This window comes from Candoia aspera, chromosome 1 (assembly GCF_035149785.1).
Source record: "Candoia aspera isolate rCanAsp1 chromosome 1, rCanAsp1.hap2, whole genome shotgun sequence".
Classification (NCBI taxonomy): Eukaryota; Metazoa; Chordata; class Lepidosauria; order Squamata; family Boidae; genus Candoia; species Candoia aspera.
In genome coordinates, this window is record NC_086153.1 from 159366891 (window position 1) to 159372615 (window position 5725).

The 5725-nt window shown below is 42.6% G+C and overlaps 1 pseudogene; it reads right to left on the reverse strand.

The window, feature by feature from the left end:
- Nucleotides 1-589: 589 nt before the first annotated feature.
- LOC134489006 (uncharacterized) lies at nucleotides 590-2284 on the reverse strand (annotated as a pseudogene).
- Between the last annotated feature and the right edge of the window lie 3441 nt (nucleotides 2285-5725).

The window sequence follows — 5725 nt, forward strand, 5'->3', positions numbered from 1 at the left end:
TTTTGATGGAAACTGTCTCTGTATGGTTGTTCCTTGGGAGGAGAATATGTTTTCTGGTATCTGGATTGTATATAGCAGGGACTGACCAGGTCTTCTCAAGCTGCATTCAGTATTTACTCTGAATGCAATCTTCCCAAAGTGGTGTCTTTCAGGTGTGCTGGACTTCGACTCCTATAATTCCCAGCCAAAAGTACAGTACATCTGAGGGTGCCAAGATGAGGAAGGCTGCTTTATTATTCTCCTTTTCAGCTTTTCAATGCAACATTATTTACTTATCTGAAAAATTATCCCTCAGTAAGTCACAATAGGTTCCTAGTTTACTTGGAAGTAATCCATATGACCATATCAATATATTACATGTTCATTTTTGGCACACGGTTTAAAAAAATACCTCATTATTTACCACTTTGTGCCACCCAAAGGAGCCAAAACAAGACAAGAAAACTAAATGGTTACTGAAGCAAGAGTTAGAGGATGACAGGGAATAAAAGCTTCATTGCAAGCCTGGGTCATCTGCATACATGGATCTATGCAAACCATGTTTGTTATGGGGATTCTCATGGTATGATCCCCATACTGATAATTCTTCTTAGCGTTTTTCCCATGCTATGGCAGGGTCCGCTTGTCGGCATATCCGTCTCCATTTGGCTTGGTCCAAGGAATCTTCAGGGGTGGCATTCACGCATTCCACATCCTCCTTAATGTGGTCCATCCACCGTTTCTTGGGTCTACTATGGGGCCGCCAGCTGCCAGGATCCAGGCACATGGCTGTTCTCGCCACCGAGTCTGCTTTGCCACGTATGATGTGTCCATACCATCTGAGCCTTCCTTCCTGCAGTTTTGCCATGATTGGTGCAGCTCCCAGTCATTGTTGGACATCATCGTTCATGGTGTGGTCTAATCATGTTAGTCCAAGGCACCATCGGAGCATTCGCATTTCCATCACATGCAGGGCCTGCTCGTGCTTTGCTGTCGCTGGCCAGCACTCTGATCCATAGAGGGTGACTGGGTGCACTACCATTCTGTAGATCTTTGACTTGAGGCATAGGAGCATCTGACGATCACAGAGGACTCCAGTCACCTGGCGCCACTTCATCCAGGTGGCGTTGACACAGGCGTGGGCATCTGGAAAGCTATCGCCATCACTGCATATGAGGGAGCTGAGGTACTTCAATTGCTCTACTTTCTTCAAGTCTTCTCCACCAGTGCTGATGGTTCCATCGGTTTGGGGGGCGCATTCCATATATTCCGTTTTCTTGATGTTCACTTCGCCGAGCCATTCATTCCATTGCCGCATTTGCTTTTGGAGGTCTGCACATTGTTTATTTGCCAAGAAGACGTCATAGGCATAGAGGAGTGACCATGGATGAGGTGATTGGAGGTCATGTGTCACAGTGTCCATGCAGAGGATGAATAGTAGGGGCGAAAGCGCCAATCTTTGATGTACTCTGACGTTGATGGTGAAGGGAGGCGATGTTCCCACTGCGCATTGGACCATACTGGTGACACTGTGGTACAGTAGTTGGATCCACTGGACGTAGGCTTCAGGAACATTATGAGATCGTAGGGCATGCCAAATGAGTTTGTGTGGGACACGATTGCAGGCCTTTTCCAGGTTGAGGAATGCCATGTGGATGGGCTTGGTCTTCTCACGGTGTTTCTCCAAAAGCAACCAAGCAGCATGAATGGCGTCCATCATTCCACTCCCTTTGACAAAGCCACATTGGTTTGGAGTGATGGAGACAATCTTGTGGAGCCTAGCATCAATAACCCATTCAAATATTTTAATGGTGTCTCACAGCAGCCGGATCAGCCAGTAATTTGAGCATTCGGCCAAGTCACCCTTGCCCTTCCAAATTGGTACTGTGGTACTGGTTGTCCAAGCTGCTGGGGCTGCACCCACATCAATGATTCAGTTGGATAGGGCAGCAATGATCGTGGCACCTTTGCGGCCAAGGATCTACCATGCTTTGGCTGAGATGTCATCGGGGCCGGTTGCCTTCCCATTCTTCTTCTTCGTCGTCGCTTCTTCAACCTCCTTGATGGTAATTGGGGGAATAGGTCCAGAGACTGGATCGGCACTTTGGATTGGAGGGTGGTCAAATTCCTCATTGCTAATTTTGGAGAAGTAATTGCTCCATCAGTGGAGAATGGAGGGTGGGTCTCAAAGGAGTCGGTGGTCTTCGTCCTTTATGTGCTTGACTTGGCCAATGTCCTGAGTGGCTTGATGACGTGCATTGGCCAAGCGATAGATTCTATTTTCTCCTTCGGGCCAATTCATCATATACGTGGTCATAGTAAGCAGTCTTGGCTGCCACTACTGCTCTCTTGGCAGCCAATTTTTGTGACTTGTAGTGCCAGAGATCTTCATCAGTGCAAGACTCAAACCACGCTTTTTGCGCCTTCTTCTCCTCCTCCTTCACAGCTATTTGCACTTCTTCATTCCACCACCAAACTTGCCAAACAAATCTCCATACTGATAATTAGAGAGATAAAAGTATATATATATATACACCATCAAGGCAATATCAACTCTTAGCGACCACACAGATACATTTTCTCTGTGATGATCTGTCCCTAACCTGGTCTTTCAGGTCTTCTAACGGTGCACCCATCACCACTGTAACTGAGCCCATCCACCTTGCTGCTGGTCATCCTCTTCTTCTCTTTCCTTTCCCCTTTCCTAGCATTAGAGACTTCCCTAGATATCTAGGTCTTTGCATAATGTGCCTGAAGTAGGATAATTTGAGCTGGGTCACTTGTGCCTTTCTTGCCTGTCCACAGTATTCTCAGGAGTCTTCTCCAACACTGAATTTCAAAACTGTCAATACTCCTCCTATCTTGCTTCTTCAAAATCCAACTTTCGCTTCCATAGAGTATCATGAGGAATACCATTGCTTGCACTATTCTGATTATATATATATATATATATAGAGAGAGAGAGAGTTGTTATCCATCAAAATACAGCAGTCTTCCCCAATTGGCACACAGAGGTAGTAAGAGCTTTTACTATCTCTGCCTGGCTGCAGCCACTATAACAATCAACATGAGGATTCAAGCAGCTTCCCTTTGCCTTTTAAAACAATTAAACCAAAGAACAAAACCACAGCATCCCGAATTCCAGAAAATTTACCCACCACCACCTTCATTTCTCTATCTCTCTTGATATGAGAGAAGTAGGTATTGTTTTTAACCCCATGGACCACTGTTAGTAATATGGGGTAAGCTCAGGGTTGTGAACATGCAGATATGCAGACACAGTCACCTCAGCATACCCACCATGGTCTCAGTGCAGCTGAAATTGCTGGGCTGAGTCCCAGGAATCAGCGTTCTTCCTTCCACACTAAGGACTCAGTTAGTTTTAAGTTCCAAAGTTAGGTTCTGGCAGGTCTTGCAAGAGCAGGGTCTACCAGAAAACCAGCAGCAGCTGCTGCAATGTTAGTAATGGGCAGGAAGGTGGAAAAGAATTCAAAGGCTCTCAAGGAGATGCATTTCTAAGACTGATGAGAAGTGAAAACAGCTAACCTCCCCAACTGCAGTGTTTCCAGGGTGTGGAAGTCAGAAGGAAAAGTCTTGAGAGCAAGAAAAGGAGACAGGGACTCTTCCTGGAAAGAGACAGAAACCAGGAACAGAATTCAGTGCTAGAGCTGGGTGATGAGCGACAAGTCAAAAACAACAACTGGGATGAAAAGTAAATAGGCAAAGAGTAGTTGGCTAGAATGGCAGGGCACAGACTATGTTTAATAGAATGAGCCAGAAAATGTTTTCTTTTGCCAGTCCATCCACCAACACCTCTAAAGGCTCATCCCCTATCCTGGATATACTCTGCATTGGCCTCAAAGGGGCAGCTGGAACTCCACATCAGTTACATTTCTGATACAGTGTTTGGGACAAGGCAGAGCAAGAGGTCACGGGTAGAATTATTCTCATAAAAAAAGAGCTGCAGGCTACTTCAGTTCCAGCTGTCCTTCCATCTTCTTGCCAAATCAGTTCAAACAATGTACTCTTCCCCCAACCCCCCTTTTTTACTTCCTCCTCTATATCTTCTGTTTCTGTGGCATTTTTCCCCTTCTTGCTACGGTAGAAAAAGTGAATGTTGATGAGCTAATACTTGGTTTGGATCTACTGAGACAACATATTGGCTAATCATTCTCATGGGCAAAATAGGCAGACTGCTGTTTTCCAGGGTGCATGGTCTTATTGCCCAATTGTGACTGCAAAAATTCACAGCCGCTCCAATTCCTGAAGAGGTGGGGTAATAAGTCTTAAGGTTTTATATAATAGAGTTCTTCGTGTGTATGAGACAGACAGAGTGAACTTGCTTTTGAAATGGTAGATGGACAAATAAAAAGGAGGAATGAAGTTAGGAGTTCTTTAAGGAAGCTTTTTTTCCCCTCTACAACTCAGATCGAGTTGATTGTGGAAATGACAATTCAGTCCATGGAGCAATACTTACAACTAGTTGTTGTTATTTGTTCATTCATTAAATGAATATGAGGTCTATTGGTACAATATCCACCAGCAAAGACACATGACAAAATAAATATGAGGAAGGAAGAATATAAGTAAGTACTGACTGACAGTATGGGGCCTATTATAAAAAATAAATACAAAATACCTTTAAAAGTACGTTAACCCACTATTGTCTTACAATAAGGTCAATATTGAGATTTATTTAACCTTAGGGACCATAAATCTTGATATTGACTGAAACTATAAGCAAAAACTTGACAAAACTAGAAGTTCACTGCAGTATATATTGTGTTACAAAACAACTAGGTGTTGTCTTTAAGTTTTATTAAAAACATTAAAACAAAGTTTTATTAAAGAAGATTTTAGAGAAAAAATCCTGAATTTTGATTAATCTTTACCAATCTGATGCTCTCTAGCTATGTTGAGAATTGTGTCTTCTAGAATTCCTAGTCAACCCGGACTAATTGAGCTGTGAAGGGCTGATCTAGAGTTGAGTTCTACAACACAAATGTGAGATAAAATATGACTTTTTTTCTTGCATATTGGTAAAAGAACTAAGGCTATTTGCTTCAAGAAACCATTCACATTTTGCTTGTGACATGGTTATTACAAGGAACCAAAACCATATGAACAAATTTTCATACAGTTAGCTAGCCATATCTTTTCATAATTATTATAATGGGCAGAAGAAATAACCTTGAGGATCAGAAGGAAGAACAACAACCAAGACAACAGTCAGATAAAAGAAATCTGAGTCTATGGCAGATCTGTAAGCCAAGTAAGCATTCAGACAAGACCCTCCCTGAATGTGGGAAAGCACATTCAGACTTGCAAGATTCTCTTATTATAACCTTATAATAAACTGGTATTAGCATGGGTAACTTTGTTTTCCTAGTCTGGTCCACCTTGGAGGGCTGACAGTTATTTACAGCTTCTCTTTTCTGATTATTTCCCTTATCTGTTTTAATGGCTATAATTTTGCCTGTTTCAGTTCTCCATGAATGAACATGATCAATCAAGATCACAGACCAGCTGTGATGGCATCAAAATGTGGTGTAGTCCATTGAATTTAGCTATGCACTAGTGCAAGTGAAGTTCTTTAGAGAGAGAATGTAATGTCTTCCCCCTGTGTAAAGATAAGACTGACTGTCATGGTCCTGGTCAAACTGGATTCCTAAGAATCAAGTAGTTTTTAAGTAACAAAACCTTATAGTGATCCTAAAAAATATTGCTCAAAGCAGATCCTTTGTTA